General features: G+C 42.8%; 1 long non-coding RNA gene across 3 annotated transcripts; it reads right to left on the bottom strand.

Moving 5' to 3' along the window:
- Nucleotides 1–5,356: 5,356 nt before the first annotated feature.
- Nucleotides 5,357–20,517, bottom strand: LOC119566810. Of its 3 annotated transcripts, XR_006292473.1 has the most exons (5): nucleotides 20,351–20,517; nucleotides 15,975–16,037; nucleotides 14,258–14,829; nucleotides 7,601–7,792; nucleotides 5,357–5,972 (listed from the first exon to the last, which is right to left on the bottom strand). It is a non-coding gene; the product is annotated as an uncharacterized LOC119566810 (long non-coding RNA). The 3 variants fall into 3 exon arrangements; XR_006292472.1 differs by lacking the exon at nucleotides 5,357–5,972 and having other exon boundaries at nucleotides 6,903–7,792; XR_005226195.2 differs by lacking the exons at nucleotides 5,357–5,972; nucleotides 7,601–7,792 and having other exon boundaries at nucleotides 11,922–14,829.
- Nucleotides 20,518–24,972: the final 4,455 nt, after the last annotated feature.

Raw genomic sequence — 24,972 nt, 5'->3', positions numbered from 1 at the left:
ATTAATTATGCCTCTTAATATAGTGGTGTCCAGTTTGATTACAGTATGCCCATTTTACTGAGGCACCGAAGTTTTGGCTTGCGCAAGCTCACATGCATTTGTTGTAGAGGAGAAAACAGAACCCAGGAGTCCCAAGCTCCTAATTTAACAAGTAGAACAGAACTCCAAATCTCCTCTTTTGTTAGATACTTTCTTGTTGCACTGGAGGTTTTGTTTAACAATACTTAGTGGTTACAATAGTGCCTTCTACCCAAGGATCTCAAAGTAATTTACAAATCCTGGGATTAAGTTTTGCAGCACCTCTGTGAAGCAGGGGCATAGTATTACCTCACCAGTGGGGAAATGGAGGCACAAGAAAGTCACATGACTTGCACAAGGCTACACAGCAAACTGGTGTGAAACCAGGATTAGAACCTAGCTTTCCTAACTCAGCCATCATATCTAGGCACTAACTATGTTACTCCCTCAGACTATAGCTTTATTTCTTTGCTGCATGTTAATTTAAGAAATCTCCCCTGTGTTTCTGTCTCGATAATAGTTTAGTGTAAGTAAGTAATTCTTAAACAAGCTTATTCTTTGAACAGCTGTTCGGGGAGTTTATGTACTCCTTCTGTTGTCAACCTCAAAGTCAGAGAGCGCTAGAAATCGAATGAAAAAAGCAGTGTTCCTGTTAGAGTACTGTAATAACAGGGAGAGGCTTACAAAGCACCCAGGGAAGTGCTGGGAAGGTTTTTGGTTTTTTTTTAGGACCGAGCAGAGTACAAAAAACCCTGCAAAGGTAGAACACTCTGGCATTCATTTATACTCTCAGCTCTAAAATGGAAATTGCCTCCTGGACAGAGGATAGTCTATTAGATGTGGGGTCAGAAGGAAAGGAGCAATATACAGAAGGCCTAGACAAGAGAAGAATGATTTCCTGTCCTTTTAATAATAATTCCTTTCAAGTGGGCATAGTGCAGGTTAGAGGGTATATAGCTTTCCACTGCTCTATGTCCTTCATCAGAGCAGGAGACGCAGCAGCAGCAGAGGCTCTCGCACGTTTCCCCCCCATGCTTCAATCCAGACTTGGAGAGTGACAAAGCCAGCGTCAGGCCTGATATAAATGGCTGCCACTCATAGGAATTTGCCTTGCTGAATTAGACCACTTGTTCATCTAGTCCCAGATCCTGTCTCAGGCAGGGGCCTGTTTACCAAGGGCTGCAGAGAAAGTTACAAGAATCTCCGATGGACAATTGTGGAATAAGCTGCCCATAGAGGCCATTTCTTCCTGCCCCCATCAGTTCACCATTGCTTTATGCACTGAAGCATGAGGGTTTATATCATTAACACTCTTTTTTTTTATTTAATGTAATTATATGGATGTTCTCATTATCCTTGTAAGTGTTTAATCTGTGGACTTTCACCCAAGATGCCAGCAGTGAATTTGGCCTGTTTCCAGCCCAATTTAATCTATTAACCACTCAGCAGGGATGGTAGTAGCTATTATGATGTGCCAGAATTCTCAACCTGTCATCAGTTGGGAATAGTGTGTCACTACCCATCCCAATCATTTCCAAATCAGTGCCAAGCCATGGAAGGCCGGCTGCTTATCCCATTCCAAAGCCTGTGAACCATCCCCATTCCTAGTGTTTAACTGTGAGAGGGCAGTGTTTGTACTTGGATAAAATTTCCCCACCTGCAGAAAGCCAGAGAAATGGTGCTTTGTGTAGGGTACTAGTCTGGGGAGCAGAATTAACACATGCATCCCACCAATATGTGGGGAAGGCCTTGGGGCTTCACCACACCACCTCTGAGGCGGCAATTCCAGCCAAAGGACTAGAATAATGGCAGCTGCCCTTATGCACCCACTGTATGTGGAGAGCTTGGGCCACCTGATCCACCTAATGGCATATCATGTGGCCCCACCTCTTCAGTTGTCCCCAATGGCTTTCTCTGTACCAGCCTCTTCGGAGCCAATGTAGAGGATCCACTATATAGTGCTATATTAATAAATGTTTCTGCATTAACAGGTCAGGTGGAGGGTTTCACTGGAGAAGAACTTAAATAGCATTAAACAGTTTTGCCCTCTAGTGGCTAGAGGATTGAGTACGAATCTGCTGCTTTATTCAGGGAGAGGTGTGTGTATGTGGGGCGGGGCATAGCAGATGAAGAGAGAGGGCACTAGTTTATACATCTGGGTAGCAAAGACCAAGGCCCAAAAGCTGTTAGCTTAAGCATTTCACAAAGACTGACATTGATGGCTTTTAGCATTTGCTACCCTACTCCACAGCTGTGTTCAACATATTGTAACATAATAAACTAGCCTGTGGAAGAACTAACTCCTCCAGGAAGGCTGGTCAAGACAGCATCATGCTTGCCTGGTGACTACAGGCAGGGTTTTTAGTGGGTCTAGCTGGGATACGCAATTGTATGTTTTCTGGGGGGTTGGAGTTGGAATTCCCTCCTCTCCACACACAATCAAGTGCTTCCTCTTGCCAAATAATCCAACAGTTTTAGTATAGCTGGGAAATTCCTTCAGCCTTTCAAGACCAAAAGCCAAACTCCCTTTTCAATAAGAAATAACAATTAAAGCGCACTGAGACTGACAATTCATAGACAAAACTAATATTACTTCTTCCAAATACTTCCCACCCATGTGGTTGTAAGCAATGAAGGGTTCTAGCCTACATCTTGTTGGATGAGCGATCGTCTTGAACTAAAAGCCCTGATCCATGTTTTTTGGGGTAGTTTGTACCCAAATTCAGACATTGTCATTTGGGCCCATCTCTAATTAGCATTGGTGCCCTGATCAAGCAGATCTCGGGAAGGAGTGTGCCCTTTCCAGTGATGGGAGAGAGGGTGGGACACTTCTCCTAGTGCAGTGATGCAGTGGAAGACTTAACAATTCCAGATGTGATGGAGTGAACAGTACTGTGAGAAATCTCTCTCATTTCAGCAGTAGATACTGAGTTACTTATCCAAGCTATAGAAAAGCTATGCCATGTCTCAGTTTATTTATCAAAGTGCTTGCAATTCCCAATTCAAGACAGATGGGCACTAAAAAATAATGAACAAAGAAAGAACATTTGTACTCTGAGTGTTAGGTAACTTAGATACAAAGACTATAGTCAGGGACAGGACTTACTTGAGTTGATACTTTTGCATTGGTAGGCCCAAGAGTGGCAATCATCCTGGGAACATGTAAGAAATGGTATGGCTTAGTCCAGTGTTAAAAGGGTTATTTTATGTAAACAAGGCATCAAACTTGTCCCCCACTTCAAACCTGGTGCATGCATTCTGGGATGTATTAGCAGGAGTGTTGTAAGCAAGACACAAGAAGTAATTCTTCCACTCTACTCTGTACTGATTAGGCCTCAACTGGAGTAGTGTGTCTAGTTCTGGGTGCCACGTTTCAGGAAAGCTGTGGACAAACTGGAGAAAGTTCAGAGAAGAGCAACAAAAATGATTAAAGGTCTAGAAAACATGACCTATGAAGGAAGATTGAAAAAATTGGGTTTATTTAGTCTGGAGAAGAGAAGACTGAGAGGGGACATAACTGTTTTCAAGTACATAAAAGGTTGTTACAAAGAGGAGGGAGAAAAATTGTTCTCTGTAACCTCTGAGGCTAGGACAAGAAGCAATGGGGTGGTTTAGGAAAAACTTCCTAACTGTGAGGGTGGTTAAGCACTGAAATAAATTACCTAGGGAGGTTATGGAATCTCCATAATTGGAGATTTTTAAGAGCAGGTTAGACAAACACCTGTCAGGGATGGTCTAGATAATACTTAGTCCTGCCATGATTGCAGGGGCCTGGACTAGATGACCTCTTAAGGTCCCTTCCAGTCCTATGATTCTATGTATCTTGCAGCAATTGCCCTCTTTGAACCAATGATTTACAAAATACTATGAGTTCCCTGAGCTAAATCTCTCCTTGCTGTAACTCCATTGAGAACCATGGAGTTGTCAAATCAGTTACAGCATAAGCTAATCAGCCCATGAGTTGTGTTTGATAAGGGCAATAAAATGTATTGAGGGGAAACTCTATAATCAGAATACCTGCTATTTCACAAGGGTTTAGGATTCTTCTCTTTTCAAGGTTTCATTGAAACTTAAATACATGGATAGTTGATTTCATCTGTTCCTTTAGGGGACCATTACTCCGGAGGGCATTCTGCACCAAAAAGTAAAAATTCTGCAAGCAATATTTTAAAATTCTGCAAATTTTATTTGTCAAATAAATGTAGAGGCTCTAGCATGGCATTGGGGAGCACAGGCCACTGGCTACACAGAGGTGGGAGATAACTATGCAGCTCCCCCCGGGACATGGACTCAGCAGTGAGGCTGCACCCAACTCTGACACAGTGCAAGGACTGGGTCTACCCCTCTGTGCCAGGTGCACCAGGTGTGAGCAGACAGGCTCAGCAAGTGTGGAGGGACTTAGTTTGGGGGAATCCAGGTGTGGGTTGAGACGGTTCTGCGTGGGGCAAAGTGGGTGTGAGTGGTTTAACGGGGCATCCAGATGCGTGGGGGGTCTGGATGCACCGGAGCTTGTCGAGGGGGGGGCAGTTCTGGGTGCAATAATAATGGGACTCTGCAGGAGGGTCCAGGTGAAGGTGGTTGGGGCTCAGCACAGGGGGAATCGGGGTGTGGTGGGGATAGAGCTTGGCAAGGGGGTATGGGTGCAGGGGCCTCAGTGGGGGACCCAGATGCAGCTGATTGGAGCTTGGTGGGGTGGGGATCCAGGCGCAGGTGGCTCATTCGGGTCGTGCAGGGGGAGTGGGGTTCATGGGGGGGTTGTTAGTGCAGGGGGGATGAGACTCGTCAGGAGGGTCTGGGTATGAGGGGGTCTGGATGTACAGGGGTTGGGCGGATGGGGGAGCAGCTCCCTGAAAAGGGATCTCTCCTCCTGCAGCTGAGAAGCGATGGGCTCAGGGAGTGGGGGAGTTTGCAGAGTTTCCTTCAGCCAGGGGAGAAATCTGGGGGCGGGTCTGACCCAGCCCCAGATGCTGCACAGGGGAAGAGGAAGTACTGTCCTCCCCAGCCCAGCCAGGGCTAGCAGCTGAGCAAGGACTCTTTCATTCTGTTTGTACACTGTCTAACACAGGGATGCCTACCTCTTGGTTGGGGCTTCTAGGCTCGGCTCTACTACAAATTATAAATTATAGGTACTCACCTTGGGAGTAATGAGCAAGTTTTATGGACTCAGGGTTGGGAGTCCCCAAATTCTTTTCCACTGTAACATAAGGTCACAGTATGGAAGAGATTGAGAACCACTGTAATTAGTAATCATAATAGTGACTTTTAGATATTTGTGCCTAATGATTTCATCTTGTATGTTAAATTAGTTTTGTTGAATTGATTTTTCCCAATGGTTTATGTATGCTAATCATAGTCATTTAGACAACATGAAAGACAAATAAAAATGAATAGAAAACGAAACTGCAGCTCCTTTTGTGTATGCTAATTATTGTTTTATCCTAACATCAGCCTCACTGTTGTTTTGCAGGATGTTTCTAAAACCACAACCTACTGGCCTGCATTGTCACTACTGTGGGATGCAGTTAGAACATCAACAGCAACTCCGCTACCAGCATAATTTTTATTAGCCTGTTGACACTGCAAACAAAATGATCTGTGTTCCCATCAGAATGTATTTAAACAAACAAAGCACTCTGGAAATAAATGTGTTTTGCAAGCTTAATCTAATCCTCCTTAAAGCTTTATTAAAGCTGACTTAAGAGGAAATAAAAATAAATGGATAGGCCTGAATGAGTCCAGTTCATTATTTGTTGTTAAATTGGAAGAGTCTCTAAGAGTACGAGGGTGTCACAAGGCATTCACTCACCGCTGGAGCGCCTCCTTCTGGTCACACCTGCCTGCTATACTTGCTGTAGCAAAGGGCTCCAATCTCCAGGACTATCAACTCAGCACCTTTCCATGCACACTGCATTCAGATGATAAATGCTGACTTCGTCTGTCAGAGCTTTAACCTGCTAGAGCAGTGAAGAAATCCATGATGAGGATCTATATTCTTCCTCTTCTTGTCCACGTCATTTCTGTAGTATCAGTTTATCTAATTGCTTCCTAATTCAAGGCGACAGTCAAATATCTAGCAGGAAGATGGCTGCATGGAAGACCCTGAGGCCAAATGTTCCCTAATTGCGTATGCCCGATGTGAAGCACCGAGTCCCTGATTTTCAGAGATGCTGAAAAGACTCTCAGCATCCAGTTTTCAGCATCTCTAAAAATCAAACACAAGATGCCTCAGTGTGAGTGCACACAGTTAGGGAATGCTTCTGAAAGAACATAAGAATGGCCATACTGATAAGACCAAAGGTGTATCCAGCCCAGTATCCAGCCTTCCTACAGTGGCCAATGCCATATGCTTCAAAGGGAATGAACAGAACATGGCAATCATCAGTGATCCATCCCCTTTTGTCTAGTTCCAGCATCTGGCAGTCAGAGGCTCAGGGATACCTTGACCATCTTGGCTAGTAGCCATTGATGGATCTAACCTCCATTAACTTATCTAATTCTTTTTTGAACCCAGTTATATTTTTGGCTTTCACAACATCCTCTGGCAACAAGTTCCACAGGTTGACACTGTGTTGTGTGAAGAAGTGCTTCCTTTTGTTTGTTTTAAACTTGCTGCCTATGAATTTCATTGGGTGAGCCCGGATTCTTGTGTTATGTGAAGGGTAAATAACACCTCCTTATTCGCTTTCTCCACACCATTCATGATTTTATAGACCTCTGTCATATCCCCCCTTAGTCCTCTCTTCCAAGCTGAAAAGTCCCAGTCTTTTAAATCTTTCCTCATATGGAAGCTGTTCCATTCCCTTAATCGTTTTTGTTGCCCTTCTCTGTACCTTTTCCATTTCTAATATGTGTTTTCTGAGATGGGGTGACCAGAACTGCATGCAGTATTCAAGGTGTGGGTGTACTATGGATCTATATAATTATATTATGTTGTCGTCTTATCTATCCCTTTCCTAGTGCTTCCTAACATCCTGTTAGCTTTTTTGACCTCTGCTGCACACTTAGCGGATGTTTTCGAGAACTATCCACAATAACTCTGAGATCTTTCTTTTCTCTGAAAATGTGGCTGCATATCACAGCTTCTTTCAACTCACTGAAACTGAATGTACATGGTGTGTCTGAGGGCATGTACACTATGTAGCCTAAAAACAATCCATGTTCAGTAAACAGTCACACAAAAATTCCCTCCTCCCCACAAAATTACACACAGGCCAACTCAACCCTCGGTTCCCACCCATAGGCTCTGCTGCACTGCAGTCATCCTTCCCTCCCACTCCATCAGACAAAAGCCTGAGATAAGTTATGGGTCTTGCAGTGTACTGGATAGGTTGTCAAATTCAGGCTGTCTGACCAGTGAGGGACACTGTTCCAGACTCAAGGGCCCTCCATCGAGAATTCTCTGCCCTGCAGTAGAGGAGAAGGAGAGAGATGGATCTGCTAAAGATCCAGGAACCCCCAACCCATTGGGAGCTTTGTAGAGCAAAGTCAGCATCTTGTATTGCACCTTGTAGTTGCTTTGTGGTTTCAAGAAGCTTTCTCCTCTTTCAGTTCCTTTCCTTTGGAATACCTGCTTCTTTCTCACCTGATAGAATTTACTGCCTGCTGTGATTAGCGCCCTCTGCTCCTTGACCAGTGTGTTCTGCACATTTGCATTGGCCTTGGCACACAATATAATTAGTATATTTACTGTAGCCCCTTGCAGTGTTCAGGTACAGCTGAGTTGGTTCATTCTGAATCAGGCTGCATTTTCATCACTGATTCCATGATGTTTAACCTAAAAAAAAAAAAAAAAATCTGGTGACTTTGGACCTTTGGCCCCTTTTGTATGTGGGCAGAAGGGTGTGATCTACTGAGCCATTTTCACAGTGGTGATCCTTGAGGGCTGCCACATTAAAAGATGGAGAAGGAAGGGGATGACTCTTCATAATTCTCTTTATGCTAAAGAAGCACTTAGTTATTCCCCTCTTAGGCCTTACTCAAGTCACAAGGCAGAAGCAATTTAGTGGCTCTGCAGCAGCACTCCCACTGATACAGGATTATGTCACTGTTTTCACTGTCCTGCTAATCACTTATTACCTTCTGCTCATAAGCATAATAATCCACTGGGACTGGACAGCATCAAGCTGCCTCTGTGGTTGCCTCACTGCCTCTCAAGCCCCTCTGATTGTTTTCGTTATTGATATGGTGGTAGTTGAGTACAAAAGCGAGCTCTGAGACAGAGGTCATGAAATGTACATGGAACGATTCCCTGATACAACAGGGCGGAAACACACAAAGGTTTCTATGCAGCATCACTGAAAGCATATTCTACCTTTGTTACCATGACGGCAGATGGTATGATCTTCCTTTTCTTTTCTATGCCTGATGCTTAATGTCATATTGTCTGAAACTCATTAGAAATGGAACATAGCAAGTTTAAGATATGCCTTGCTGTCTGTTGTATGGTGGTTCTGTCCTGTTGGGCACATTTCTTTTTGCAGGAGAGAAGTTCTCCCAGGCGCTGCCCTCTTCCTTCCCACCCACCCCCTGCCCCCTCCCCCCCCCCCCCGGCCAGACACTACAAATCTGTTAACTCTGGAAACAGACTAGAGTCAGGTTATATGGCAAGGTGTATTTTGCTTGCTTTTACATAAACACAGAAATTTCAGCCAGAGGCTTGCATTTTAACTCCTCTCTGCAAAAGATTTGGTGTGTGATCATGAGCTTGTCACTTAACTTCTACGTGTCTCTGTTTGGAAGGTAATAATACTGATATACTTTACTGGGGTGGTGTGAGGATTATGAACAGTTATTTGTACGGTGCTTTAAAGATGTAAAGCATCATTTGTGCTTTTGTCTTCTTATAGATCCAGTAGATTTAGGGTGGGATTTTCAAAAGTCCCAAAGGGATGTAGGATTCTCCTGAGGAAAAGCAGTGTGTGGCCAATAGTCAGTATTGAAATAGTATCTGATCAATTAAAACCCTTTTATTAAATACCTACGATGGGCTTTCTAAAGCATCTAAGTTGATATAGGAACTGAATTTTCCACGGGACTTGTGCTCCAAAATCACATAGGCACTTTTGAAAGTCTTTCTCCTTAATCATTCTGGGCCATCAATGAGTTGGCCACAATTATATTAAAGTTAGTTTTAAATGTGGTCACCCAAGAGCACTCCTCAGAAATGGAAGACTCAGTGTTTATATTTAAAACGTTGAAAGGCCATTCAGAGTGGTTGATTGGGTCTATAATGGCATTTTGTCTCTCACATCTAATGCCCTCCTTTGAGAGCTGGACAGCCTTGGTAGCAACTGAAGGCACTAAGTATCCACTTACAAATTCTAATGGGGAGGAGAGACTACCTGCTTAGCTGCCTTTATTGACTAAAGTTACAGAGAAATCACTTCCAGGCTAAACCATCATCTTCCCAGTTTTAACCCTGAGCAAGGTCTTGTGACCTGAGGCCCAGCTCATTCCCTCCCACAGTAAAACCCAGGGGATAGGGAGGGAAATCTGGCCCCTGCTGCTCCTTAGCAGCATGACTGTTCTAGGCCACATTGGCCCTAGGGAAACCTGTGAGCAAAAGATATTATAGCCTGGGGCTTTATTATATTGAGTGGAGAAGATGTACATGGGACCTTAGGTAGATCCTAGACCCTGTGGAGAGGCTCCATGGAGTTCAGAGAAGGGGAGAATGGTGCCATGGAGGTGACTGAACCTGTTCAGTCTGTACCTCTCTACCTACAAGGATACCCTCCTGATGTGTGCATGTGACCACTGAGACCACCAGCTCATTTTGTGTAGGCCAAATTCCTCAGCAGCTAGAGCAGGATACATCCTCTCTGAGCTAGCAGGGATCTATGCGCACATTAGGGTTTTCACCCCGGAGGAGGGCACAGGCTGTTTGCACCACTGATATCCGACAAGGGTACCAGAAGAGCAGGAGGAGGGCTCTGTAGGAACTCTGCTAGCCTGACGGCTGGGAGAGCACATCCCCGGCAACCCTAGCCATTCCCCTTCTTGCCTGCACTACCAATTTGAAGTGTAGCATTGGTCAGCTGTGGGCGCCCCGCCGGAAGGAGGGTTGTGAGTGCCCTCTGTAACTGTAACCCCTCCTGTCACATACCATCCAACTACATCCTAAGGCTTGTCAGAAGCAGTCAGTGATTGTGGGTGCCCTGTATAGAACGCAGGCCACTTCTGAACCATTTGGCCCAGATACACAGTGACAGCCTCCCAAACATGTCGCAAAGGGCCAGCATTTCAGGCAGGCCCTTCTTACTAGGTACACATACAGTCTTTTCCTCCAAACAGAAATCTACAACATTAAAGGGAAATCAACCATGTCACGGAGGGGGACTCCTCTTCGAATGAAAATCTGAATGGGACCCCTCTTCCACCCACTGCTACAGCTGCTTTGGCATGAGTGAAAGTAAAAACAACCCAAGTGTAAATAATATCTAAGGTGTAAAATAAGAGAGAGCTCTCTTGACATGCCATCCAGTAAGCCAACACCCCTGCAATGAGACGCAGTGGGATTGCCACTGGAATAAAAACCAACTCTTCAAAACAAATCTCTTTCTGCAATAGCTCATTTTCCCCTGCCGCCCCCACCCCCTCGGCATTTGTGTAAAGTAAAACATTCTAAAGATAGAACTGCTCTTTCCTAGAACCTTCTCTGCTTTCTGGAGCCACTGCAGACAAACATAGGCCACGGTGCGGGATATTTTTACTCGAGAGGCTCTGTGTTGTTCTGCCTTGCCAGATTCAGCAGTTGCTATCTCATGTGTTTGTCAAGCTGGTATGTGCATTAGACATGGTGATGGCAGATTGAATGGTACGTAAAGCTGGTAAGGCAGGACAATAATCCTGCCTGAAATGAGTGAAGTTCGCTTCTGATATTACAGCAACAAAACCTTTACACGGCGTTCTTGAAAGATACACGGCGGCTGTTTGAGAATGGGATGTGCTTTTAAAACACTGGGCTGGATTCGGCTCTCAGTTGTACCTTTATACTGCTGGAGTCACTCACTTTTTTTTCTCTGAACATATGGCATCAATACAAGTGAGTGCAAAATCTAGCCTCTTGTCTGACTCTGATTCAGCAAGGTACTTAAACACATCCCAAACCTTAAGCATGCATTTAGTCCAATTGAAGTCAATGAGTCACGTACTGAAGTACCATGCTGAATCAAGGCCTATTTTTGGAAATCAAATACAGTATAAGGGTTTTAAAACAACTTTCACTCTGTTAACATGTGCCAATGAAAAGGGCTTGCAGGGTCTTTGAAGAGCACTGTTGATCCTGGCTGACCCAAAATCTGATCTCTTTTTTTTTCTTGTCTGCTTGCAGAGCCCGTATCATTTTTGGGTGTTCTCTTTTCTCACAATGAAGACTTCAACTGAGATTTTTCCAAAACAAAATCAATGCCAATCTCCACTGTAACAGAAAACCAGTGTCCGTGCATGCATGCACACACAGTATGAAGAAACATGGTGAGGAAATAGATTTTCGTTTCAAATATCTTAGGGGTTATTTTATTAAACTACAACGAGTAAAAAGACAGAGCAAATTAAAGAAAGGAAACCTGACCTCTAATTTGCTAGTGACTCCTTTCTAGCTGCATGCTTCAGAGATTCTTATGATGCCCCAGGTACTATAATGAACCAATGTACTAGATCTTTGAAATGTTTCAGAATCAGTGGGTTTTGGTTTTGTTTGGTTGGGTTTTTTTCTTCACTCCTATTGGAGAAGATAGTGAAGCAAAGCTTGTATGGTGGTTATTACAGAAACTCAACAGGATTTTTTTTCTTTTTGGAGAAATTGCTTTATTTTTATTGAAAGAAAAGAGTTTCTTAAGCATGAGATCTCAATGGCTGTCTAATCAGTTTAGAAGCCAGGCCAGTGCTCTCCAGACTATCTCAAGCTGCTCTTCCATACAGTTCTGCCACCAAATAAGTTAACACAAAACAGGTTCAGGTTAGAACCTATAGTTGCAACAGTGGCACTTTTAGCCAATAAACACATGGCAATTCATAGAGGGTCCAGTTTAGCTTACGTGCATGTACTTTAGTTTTGGGCTAATATATAGCATTGTGCAAAGCACATATCTAACAACACTGTTAATCAGTTCCATGTAGCGCCTTTCACTCAAAGATCTTGATGTGCTTTACAAAGGTAGGTATATATTAACCCCATTTTACAGAGAGAAACTAAGACACAGAGCATTAAGTGGCCAGTCTAAGGTCACCCAATATGTTAGGGATGAGTTAGGACCAGAACACAGATTTTCTGACTCTCAGACACATGCTCAAATTATTAGACACCATAGCCCGCCCAGTGATTGTCACAGTTTCTAACCAAAACCAGAACTTGGCCCAGGCTTGCTCAAAATCAGGTTAATTAACCTCAGCAATGCTGGGGCTGTTTCAAATATCAGGATGAATGTCTTGCATATTTTTATTTATCATGTCATGACCATTTTGTCTTATAGGACAAATACAAACAAGTGGTCACCTTACTTCCCTCTCCATGTGATGTAGTACTGATCTGATGTCAGACACTTACGTGTGCAGATGGAAGACAGGCATTTCAGGGCTCCTCTTGAATAATTAGGAGCAAAACTACTGCATAAAACCAGTGTCGTCTTGTACTATGTGTGATCTAGGATCTAAGTTATGAGGTATTGATCTGGTGCATTCAGACCTATTTCTGTTGCTGGGGTGGAATTTTGCATCTAAACGAACGATGATACATTTATAAGGTTTGGGGTTCATTTATTTACTTTAACTGGCTGGTCTGTGTGTGTGTATGTATGGAACTAATCCAACACTAGTATTAGTTGATTTTCATATATTTCTTCAGAACTGATTGTTTGCCATAATACATTCTGACTACACGGTGTTGCAATTTTAAAGTGGTTTGAGTGAAAGGCTCGAGTGGTAAAATAATCTGCTGGATTTCTGAAGTATCAATTTAGCTCCAGTTGCAAGTAGTGGCACTGAGAATAGATTTTTTTTTAAAACGAGTGATCCATTTAGGCACTGCAGTTGATAACTGTAAGGCACGTGCTTAATGCTTTATTCAGTTGTTTTGTACCTTGCTCATAGTCTCTGCCAGGCAGACGTCAGGAATGTTAATGAGAGATGGAGGATGTTTTTGAAAGAGCCCATCTCCTGCCTCTGAGAGCAATAAAATGGAGGCTGTAGTGCACCATACCTACTGCTCATACAGTGTAGTGAGAGTGTGAAATGCAGTCCTGTGTGGGATGAAGAACCAAGAACAGAGATGTTTTGATTTACCTCTATCACTGCAAAGGAAAGGGCTGAGGGGAATACACATGGGCTCTTGTTGCTGCTTAATGAACATTTAAAAGGCCTGGAAGTTCCTCTATTTTTTCTTCCTTGCTTCTTGTTTTACCTAAGAAATATTAGGCCTCTCCTTCTGTGGTTTTGCTAGAGGGCTGCTTGGAAGACTGGAGAATTGGTAGAATTGTGACATCCTAAAACCCTGAGACACATGACCAATTGACAGGGGAAGGGATTTTTTTGTCAGACTCTGTAAAGCTTTATGTGTTAAAACCTGTTCAACAAACTCCTAACTCTTGGGAAAGAGACTCTGTGTAAAAGATACAGTGCTCCTGCCCCTTCAGCCCACAGACGGGAAATGCTAGTGTACACACTTGCGTGTCCACACATTCATATTAAATGCCAGCTTGCTCTTTCTGCTACCGCCTCTGATAATATTCCAGTTGACTCTCTCCTGGAAGCACCAAGGAGCATAATAGTCACTACTGGTAAAACAAAACTGATGCTGACCATACAGGCTAGAGAAAAGGGCCTGTCTTGTCCCTGATTGTTACCTGGTTCTGTGCGGGGGGTGTGGGAAGGGAATGCAGGGACTGTGCTCTCTGGACACCCCTAGAATGGCTTGTGCCCCTCCTCTGCAAGGACTGGGTGTGCTGATGGGGTTGGGAGGAGGCAGGAGCAGGCTGCATTTGAAGAAACAACCTCTCCTGAGCTCCCAATTGGGAGATATGGCTCTGCACCCTCCCCTACTCCTAGCTGTGCCACATGAGCACAGTCAAGCTTAGAGGGCAGAAAGGTTTGAAATCTCAGTGCTTGAACTGAATCCATGCCAGGAGGGTTGGGCTAACGCTGCAGCAGAAAGAGAGCAGGCTGGCATCATTCTGTTTGTTCCTTCCAGCTGGCACTTTGTTCCCCTTGCTGCTGATGGATTGTCTGGGTGGGGGAGTGTTACCTTGTTCTCAGTGCAGGGAAGACGGAATGTCTAGCCTTCACCTTGCAATCCTTTTGGACTCGCCCAGTGCAAGTATGAAGAACAATGTATCATTTTCATGTTAATAAGACAAGTCTCCTTGGCTTGTGCATCAGCCCCATCGCTTGATGACCAGCTAGCTCTGGCAGTTGCGTTTCAGTCTGGGGAACACTTTGTTTCTTCTCCCTGGTCCTTACAGAAATGACAGTGAAATTCTTGTGATTGTCTCTTCTAATAACATCATGTCCACTTCACTGGGATGTTTGCCAAAGAACACATTCAGTGCAGTGCGCTCAGGCTACTTCACGCTGTGGCTCGATGCCCCACCTTCCCTCTGGTAAATGAGTGCACATTGGCCTGTGTTTCACTCATGGAAGCAGGTCAATAACTGATTTTACAAGGTTTGCTTTGGGAAAGGAGAACAGGAGTAGCTCACATCCAGGGGGCAATTTACAGTCATTTCATCCTAGTTGCCAGGCTTTGTAGCTGATATGCACTCAAGTGTAATTGACCATGCAGTAGGTTCCAGGGTATCCAGACGGTTAAATATAAACCTGAAACATGAAAGAGAGAGAAAGCTAGGGATTTCTCATTTAAACATCATAAATTGCAGAGATCTGCGAATCAGTGTGCATCTCTGGGTAGGGTTAGGGACCAATCAGGGCTGGTGCAAGGATATTTTGCACCGTAGGCGAAACTTCCACCTTGCGCCCCCCCTCCACCACCCCTGCCCCGGAGCATCGCCTATTATAAACTTTCAAAAATGAATACTGCATAATGTGGCATTGTTCATTAGAATTAATACACCTTTGGCTTGAAAATTTATTAATTTCATTATTTAGTCTACATATTTAATGAAAATAAATGAATAACCTGACAGTGTTGACATTGTTATTGTTTTCACTTTGCACAACATAGCATGGAGCTTAAAATAAATCACATACATTATACACAATACACCGTCACAGAATAACACGTTATAATTTAGAATTTATTTTTCCGCGCTTTCAGTTTAGCAAATTTAGAAACCAGTTCCTCCAAGTCCATGCTGCGAGCAATGTCATGTTCTATTGACAAGGTAGATAGCCCAACAAGTCTTTGTTGCAACATGGATGAAATTTTATTCCTATCAGTTTTTTTTCTTGTTCACTATTAAAAGTAAAGGATAGAGAATGCATGTCACTTACTATGAGTCACTATTTGAATTTCATCAACTGGTTGATGTAAACATTGATTAAGAGATCAAGATGATGTTTCCTTAAAATTAAGCAATGTTGATTGTAATCGGAAATACACCCTTTTTAGTCACGTATACTTCCTTCTTTCATATCGAAATCGACTACATTTTATTCTACCTTTAGAATATCCAATTATTGTTAATAACATTTATACAATTAGAATGGCGGATACTCTGTCATACAACAACAACTGACAATATCAATGACAAATTTGAACAACCTACAAATGCATATTCACATATGATAAACATATACACTCAAATACTTAACATACACACACAATTGACACACAGTATTAGTGAAATGATGCAGCAGCAATTGCCGGAGTTTTAGATCTGAAACAACTCAACAAAAATAGTTAGCCTCGGTCGACAGCCTCCGAAAACTAGTAAACTTAGCATGATAAACAGCCTGTCAGAACGGGTGACGGCTGCGCACGGCGAGAAAAATGACGTCCTTACCACTTTATACTGTAGTGAAGCAGTACGCTTGTGCCCGCAACGCAGAGCTGGCATAGGCCATAGCTGTAATGTACAAGAGAACAACAAGTTAAAATGCAAGTTCAAGGACGTTTCTCTTTTCTTTATTCATTCGTTTTCCAGCAATAGTGTAAAAAAAAAAATTGGGGGCACCGCTTTTTGGCGTCCCCAAATCTTGGCGCCCTAGGCGGCAGCCAAGTTCACCTAGTGGTTACACCGGCCGTGGGACCAATGTAAAATGACAAAGACGAGTCAGTTAAAAGATTAGGGTCAGGTCTACACTACAAACTCTTGTTGATATAGCAGTGTAGCTCAGAGGTCGGTTGAGAGAGAGCTGTGCTGGCAGAAATTCCTAGTGTAGACTTGCAAAACTGCTCTTGCTGGTAGAATTTATTTCGCTTGGAGGACCTGGAATGAGCTGTACCAGCAAAAACTCACTTTTGCCAGTGTAAGCTGCATCCACACTAGGGAGCTTTGCTGGTATAGTATATGCCAGTCTAGCAATACTGCCAAAGCGCTCCTAGAATCTCCTTCCCTCACCTCCTCAATTTCAGCTTTCCAGTCAATCTGTTGCTTGTGAAAGGTGACAGATTTTCAGCACTGGAGACTGAAGTCATCAGTTTATCCACACCCAGGGCTAGCGTTGGAAAAACTTCCCCATATTGACTGAGACATACTTGTGAGGTATATTCTGGAGGTTCTCCCGATGGTAACATTGAAGGTAACTTTTTCTGTGCCCCTTCAATCCTGCAAGAAGGATGCCAATTAGTGCTGGTAAAGAGTTTCTGGGAAAGCTTGGGATAGTATTTTCGAATGTGCACCTTTCGGCATCAGTAGCTGCCCCTGCCAAGCAGTTTGTATGGGGTTAGAGAACACGTAATTTTCGATAGCAGATTAAAGTAGCTATAGTTCTTAAAGAAGACGGGTGTTTGACTGTTAGCCTAATACAAAGGTTTTGACTGGAATTCTTTGTCCTTTAGAAATTTTCTCTAGCTGGAAGAAGAACTGAGCTACAGAGCGTTTTCTGTGCAATGTGAAGTTGGAAGAAACAAAACAGGAGCTAAGGCCTTGATCCAAAGTCCAAAGACTCAGGTGGGGTGAAATCCAAGTTCCATTGAAGTCAATGGGAATTTTGCCATTGACTTTAATGGAGCCAGGATCCCACTGGTGGATTTTGGTGAGTTGTGGATGGGATCCTAAGAACATTTGAAGAGACTATCCAACAGGCATTCAGATTCACCAGCTGAATCCCTCAATTTAGCATTCAGAGGACTGTGATGGGCCAGACTGTTGGGTCTCAGTTTATGGTGTATGAAGCACCTTGGCCCACAGAGCCCATCCTGGAGGTCTACAGAACTAATTATTTTGAGAACCAAAGATCTGGGAGGGGAGATTGTCCATGAAAGGATCTTTCATTTAGGAAGTCATCTGCTGAACAGAGAAGCTGGGGAAGTAATGGACCAAACAGGCAAATCAGGTATGGTTGCCTCCTTGAACTGACATATAATTAGATGAGCCCGAAAGGAAAACAGTAACTAGATTGTTCACAATAAGTGGGAAGTTAGACAGGGAGCCTATAGGTTTCTGTAAGAAATTAACTGATGGCAGGATTTTGAAAAGTGTGCAGCATTGACCTAACTGCTGCCCGTGAAGCCAATGGTAATAGACCGGAGTTAGGCCAATGCTGAGGGCTTTTGAAAATCCCATCCCTTGTCTAGGTCTGATGCCGCAAGAAAACTCTGACTTCAGGAATCTTCCCCTTTTGAAGCTCATGTAGAATTATATGAATCAAAATATAAATATGAGACAGTTCCTAATAATTGGGGAATGCCATCCAGACATTGCAAGAGCTAGAAAAAATTAGCTTTTTTTTCCTGACTTTTTCCAGCTGGCTCAGATGGTTCAACTCAAATGCAGGAAACCAAACGAAAATGGATTCTACTGAGCTGAGGCTCAACTAATTGGGGACATGCAAGAAATATGATGTGACTCGACCCATAAGAACTGTTCTTGTGAGCGACTCTCAAACTCTAAATGTACTGTGACCTGCAGTCTGTGATAAGGTTTGTAGATATCCAGATAAAGCCAGAAAGCATCATGGGACTCTTCCATAAACAGCTCCCGGAGATTAATGAAACCTGATAAAAAGCCTGCAGAGGAGGGGTATAGTTTTAACTTTCACCAAGACTGATTCTGAATAGCTGGCTGTTCAAGTCAAACCTTTTGTACAGCTCTTCCCCGGGAGAGATTTCTGGGTTTGTTCACTAGTATGTATGAACCATATTGAAGGACACCTGTCATCGTAGTATCTAGATGAACTGCAGAAAACTTAGGTTGAAGCAGAAAGGAGGACACTGACTGCTGACTAGATGAGTGGTTTTCAAACTGTTTTGTCACAGATAGCTGCAGGACCTCCAGACCTCTATGACGATGCCAGCATACATAACACTGGTTTTATTCTTCTCACTTCTGCTTCAGTTTAGCTTTTTCTTTTTTCTTTAAATGCAATTTTAATTAAAAAAAATTAATATAGAACAGAAGAAAAATATCCTTGTGGTGTCTGCACGAGCAGTGATCCACAGAATAAAACATTTTGAGAAGCACGCAGCAAGGACTTGCTGGTTTGGGAGAGGAAGTAGTCTGGGGTGGGGATCCTTCTCCTTTGAAGGGGTCTACAGAGGGAAAGAACTTGAGGACCATTGGGCTAGATGACAGGGGAAATGAACTATCACTTAGCAAAATGACTGGGAAAACAGGTCTAATGCTTTTTGAATAGAGCCAGACACGGGCCTGGTGAATTTCTGGCAGTGGCAAATTTTAGTCTATTCCGCTTGGCTTTTTAGATATAAATGTAACTATTTCTGTAAATGTATTCATACGAGTATTTTACACTGATGTACTGGTGGCATAGATGTAGAAGCCCAGAAGGGACCACTGTGATCATCTAGTCTGACCACCTGTGTAACACAAACCATAGAATTTCCCTCTATTAAATCCTGCTTCTAGTCAAATAGTTGTGTTTGAACTAGAGCATATCTTTTAGAAAAAACATCCAAGTTTTATTTAAAACTTTCTCTTGATGGAGAATCCACCATGAACCTTGATAAATAGTTCCAGTGGTTAAATACCCTCACGGTTAAAAAAGTTATTTTATTTCCAGTTTGAATTTGTCTAACTTCAACTTTTAGCCGTTGGTTCTTGTTATGCCTTTGTTTGCTAGATTGTAGGTAACCATCCTTATAGAAGATGCTAGACTCCCTTACATTTCCTATTTTTCTGTAGGGATAATTGTTAATCCCCTTACACTGTTAAGTAGTTCTTTCTGGTAACTAGTAATGATTATAGATCCTAAAAACATCATTAGATCTCTAATCTGAACACGCACTGTCGTCCCCCCCGTGCCTTTCCAGAAATACCTATAGAGACTGACACCTGCTATTGTTCAGTTGCTTTTTTGTTCTGCCAACCGTCTTTACAGAGATGTTTTTTCTGTTCTATTTTTAGTTACAGTAACAAAAGGCTCTGCCACAAGTCTATCTGAGCTGTCATTTCTAAAATGAATTCAGAACAAATATCCAGCAGGGAGAGGGAGGGAACTGAAAATCTTAACTATTTAATGTAATAAAAGGAAATAATCGCTATTTGCTAAGCACAACTTGTGTAATGACCGAACAAAATAGGTCAGTTTATTTATCCTTTCAGCTAGCTCTGTCTTTCAGGTTATTTTATGCACAAACAGGACCTTGATTATGGTTGAGACTGCGGAGATAAAGGAAGAAGGAGGCATGCCTCGGGGCCCTATTTCACCCCGGGGCGTTCGCTACTTCCCACCACCCAACACAGATGTAATGAGGTTAACTGGTGTCCGTATAGACTAAGTAAGAACTACTAATTATTCCTCAAGAAAGGCTTTTAATGATTTCCGACTATAATAACAGCATAAACAAAACAAGAAAAGAAAAACCAAAGACCAGCACTGAATAAGGATTAATACAAAAGGCAGATTATATTGAGGACTAGCGCAAGTACATGTAATATTGTGGCCCATTTGTGAGTTCCTGAACAGTGACTCTACATATGCTGGTCCTGGCAGGCTATAATAAAAGCCCTGAAGACAAGCATAAGTAAAGCTATTATTCACCAGCTCTGTATTCCTGGTGACAAACTATTTTAAAGGCAACGTAAAGCTGATGAACAACAGCGCTACGTGCATTTGCTCGGACTATTTAAAAGACAAGCACTAATACATGCAAAGCTATTATGCATCAGCCGTCTACTATTGATTTTATGCTACAGTATCGATACGACTATGATCAATTCAGCTCGAGCAACCAGACTTCTTTACTCCATAGACTTACCCTGCATTTGTCCGAAGAGACGTTACCCTTCGGTCGGCTGCTTTCCGCACTGGCCAGATACAGACAGTCGAGAAGTGCACATAACTTCAGTTTAGGGGGTTTTACTGAGAACACACACACACACACACACACACACACACACACACACACACACACACACACACAGAGTCCCGTGCCTTCGTTCTTTTTATCTGATCTGACGGCCATGTTTTAGAACAGACCAACCAATCAGGGTGGGCCACATTGTTTATGTGGTTGCCCTAGTAGTATAATTGATGCGTATTTAATTTTTATGTCCAGTTGTTAGTCGTTCGTATAATTGAGGCCTATTTACGGTAGCCAATTAAATTTTGAATGTGGGTAATTTGGGGTTGATAAGTACATAGGAGTCAGTATAAATTGTTATCTGGTTGCAGCGTGTCCTGACCACAAGCCACAAGCTTAAGTTTTGTTTTTGCAAGGCTTGCATTTTAAAGCATATGGAAGTTTGAGGCCTAACATTTGCAATACTTCTATTTCGTTCAAGCTTGACAAGACAGCTGCTCAATTTATTCACAGAGACCAAACAAAATTTGGAAGGACTCTCCAGACAGACTGCATTGGTATCTGGCTGCTTAATGAAATAGTGTTAAAGGTGAAAAGCCAGGAGATAGTCTTCATCTGAGAGGAATGAGAGCAATGTCATAGTGAGCTATGCCTGGTTACCTCAGGGTTAGACTATTACAACCCACTCTTCCTGGGTCTAACCTTGACTGTTCTGTGTAATCTTCAGTTGATGCAAAATATGCATTCCTCTTGAGTAGCCTGGATGTAGTTTGGGGAGGGGAGGTCAAGGGACAAACTGCAAACCTCTGGCAGGCATGGAATTTGCTCCCTCACACGCAGCCTTGTTGGCCTGACTGGAGCTGCACCCCAAATATAGAAGTCAAATTACACCTATGCTAAGTAAAGTAGCCAGGTGAGAGCATAATCAAACCAGTGGCTGCCAGCTCACCTCCAGGTGAAATTTACTTTGCTGTTTATCATTATAAAGAATTAAATGATCTTGCCCCTACTTAAATTAGAGACTGTGTGTCTTGACAGCTGTTCTTAGCAGCAATGTTTTGGCTGTTTTCCCCTTGGGTGAGGATAAGAGGGGTGAGGTTTAAGAATATTTTTGGCAAGGGACCACTGCAGGAGCTGGCTGAAATTTTTTTCTGTGCTTGTTGATTAAAAAAAATCTAGCATTATGTGTAAGACAACAACATTGTTCTGGTTTATCATGCCCCACTCCCCTCAAGGCTTTGGCAGCTCATTTCACCTCTCTGCCTTGGATTCCCCATCTACAAAATGGGGGTAATGATAGTACCTTGCAAAGATTAATGAATATTTTGAAGTGGTTTGAGAATGAGTGTCTAGGCTGGATCCGGCACTCTTGAAAGTCAAGAGGAGCTTTGCCATCTCAATCTAAAGAGTTAAGTAGAAGTAGTAGTCAAGAAAAATTAATTGGATTTTAAAAGAATAAATTGTGTCCCAGAAGGAGGATAGCAAGTAGTTATGTTATAATGACTATTAAATCAATCACAAGACACACAAACCTGGCACAACTCAGAATACTCACACTCCCGCTTCTTTCTGTGCTTAACTTTTATGTTCAGTTTCCACTAGTCAAATACTTTATTTAAATGAAACTCAATAATGATATGCATAAATATTAAAATTATATTAATAAGCAAATGATTTAACACATCACACTTTCCTGACACCCATGGATGGTTTTTACTTACAAGAGCAGAGTCACACTATTCAGTGCAGCCAAACTACAAAATGTAGCACCTCTGCACCAAGAATTCTGTAGGCCCACTCCCCTTCTGTAAATTACAAACAGCTTTCTGTCTTGCACCAGTTCCTCCAGTTAATTTTTCTTTTTGATGTCAGTTAAGTTTTATTTTGCTGCTTCATGTAATTTCTCGGCATTGGAAACATGTCACATTCCATCATCATGGCACAAAAAAATCATCAAAACGTTTTCTTCGAAGATATGTGTCCAATGCAGAAAGTAGGGGGGGCGGGGGCGGCGAGGCTCTCTAAACAGAGCTGAGACAAGATGAAAAAACTCCAAAACGTAGTATACCTATATGGGCTGAAATGCAATACATTATGGCTAATTCTGCTCCAATACACGTTGCAGAGATAGTAGATTAGTAGTGGTACATAACTGCACAGCTGAGGTATTCAGGGTCGGATTGTCAAGGTCAGGCCACACAATTGCACATGTGCGTTAGATGCCTAACTGGCTATGTGCACATCAGGTATTTGCACAAAAGTATGCACCTTATTTTAAAAAATGTGGTTCCTCGTATATTGGAGCCATAGATCCATCTTTGTTCCTACTCCCCTGATCTGAATAGGCAGCCCCTGTTGTATCCTGGTTAGTACTTGTAATTCCACCTTATGTTTTTTAAAGTTTTTAGAATCTGTACAATGGTCTGTTAAAGTTTAGAATAAAACATCAATCAGCATTACAGCACTAGGGCCTCTGATACTCTGTCATTGCTTTTCATGACCAGATTATTTTTATTTAGTATTTCCTACCAGTGTGTAAGGTCTAATTTTGCCTATTGGTTCTACGGAATAATCTTTGTTACATGTTGATTACCAATAGGCTGCACACTTTCTGCACTGTTCTTACAACACAGTTGAAATCTGAAAACAAGCGAAGCTTCTTTTCCATGATGTGGTAGCTCAAGTCTGTTTTAAGAGCTATGAAGACAGACATTTGTCAATTAAGCAGAAAATCCTGAAAATATTTAACATTACCAAATTGTGTGTGCCAGGTTCCGGGTAAGAGGGGGTAGGAAGATTAATACAAAGGTTAGTTGCATGACCTCTTAGTTTAGCAATGAAAACCTTCAGGGGCATATATCACAGTTTAGACTTTCTGTGCTTATCTGTGTAATGTGGCTGCCCTGTCCTGTTTATAAACATCAGTGAGACTGGGATGACCCAGAAAGGTTTGTTTGTATCTGTGCTGAACTGTTCGGGGAAGAGCTTAAAATAGCTACCTAAAATTATTTTAGGATTTTGGACAGGGAAACAGCTCATACATGTTTTTTTGAAAAGTCCTGGTTAATTTCAGACAGAGGCTCAGGGGGTCTTATCAGCCCTGGAACATCTCTGTGTTTGTTTGGGAATACTCAAGTTACATGACATACTGCTGACTGTGACTTTGCAGTCACCAGAGACACATTAAATCCTGCTGGGACCACTAATTCAACCTCACAAATCCCGCTAGGAAATGAGTCAGTAAGTGTAGTCTCCCATTATACCAATGAGAGAAGAGAATAGAAGGGAATTGCCCGAGGTCACAGTAGGTGCAGAGCAGAGATTAGAATTCAGGAATTGATGGCTCTGATTCCTCTGGGACATGTTCCCGCTCAGAATTTTGTGCAGTGTAAAATACATTCCACAACCTCTGATCAAACTGGTATAACTCCTCATTGAGGCATCACACAATTGTGAAGTGGGACCTGTCTGAAACACTTTGGTGTATTTTGAGCATAGTTTTTGCACCTCGCCCCACCCTTTCTGACCTATGCTGATTTGATTAGAAACCTAGTCTATTACAGGACTAGCAGAGAGACCCTGGACCAAGTAGCGTGGGAGGAACAGCAAAAGTTCATTCCAGTCAGACTTCAGACTCTGTTTCAAACTGGATCTCAGTGCCATGTCTTCCATGCTTCTAATGTCAGCCATTTCCACAACTGCGCAAGAAACACTGTACAGGAAGCAGAACAGATCCAGTCAGTTCTGCAGTTTTGCAGCATACATTCAGTACCTTACACTGTGGCTCGGTACATATGGGAAAATGTTGGCTTCTGCAAAATAGGTAGGTCCTTTTAGAGGTGTCTCAAAGGATGCTCCATGAAAAGAGCTCTTCTTTTATTAATTGAGTCATTCTCTTGTGCCATCATTGTAATAAATATCCTATCTCCTCTTTTCCAGGGCAGGCTTTGATTGCAGCTCTCCTGACATGCCTACCGACTAGCTGTAGAGCACACTTTTCAAGGCCGTTGTTAAGGGATTATATCTACCCTGGGCTCACTGTTCAATTTGCTCACTGGCACTTATTGGGTCCCAAGTGCCAATTTCACAAAGTGCTGAATGCACTCACTTCACATAATTGGGCCTGAAGACAAGCACCCTGTCTTAAGAGCTTTGTAGCTGATGATTCAAAATGCCATTGTGTGGGTTCCTCTCCTTGTACTGTCAGCAAAGTGAGTCCTCCTTCCCATCTTCTGACTACACTGGATAGATGGAGAGTCTGAGTAAGGGCAGCAGGTTGACATGGCAGCAAAGGAGAGCAGGGGGGAGATAGAACAGAATAGGAAAAAGGAGTAAAGGAGAAGATGGCCAGGAACTCATGAAGGGATTGCTCATGTGCTGTGTATATCTGGAGAGGTGCGTGTGAAGGCAGGGTAGAAAGTGAGGAGCAGGGTGGGAAGCACAAGGGAACCTGACCCTGTGTCAATGGGAGTGCTGTTGAGTGATTGGCTCAGTCACTCCTGCTCCTAGCCAGAGAGGGGTACATAGCTAAAGATTCTATTTGCATGCTGAGAATCGCACTGTCTGGGTTTTTTATG

This window comes from Chelonia mydas, chromosome 7 (assembly GCF_015237465.2).
Source record: "Chelonia mydas isolate rCheMyd1 chromosome 7, rCheMyd1.pri.v2, whole genome shotgun sequence".
NCBI classification, from domain to species: Eukaryota; Metazoa; Chordata; order Testudines; family Cheloniidae; genus Chelonia; species Chelonia mydas.
This window is presented reverse-complemented; position numbering and strand designations above follow the sequence as displayed.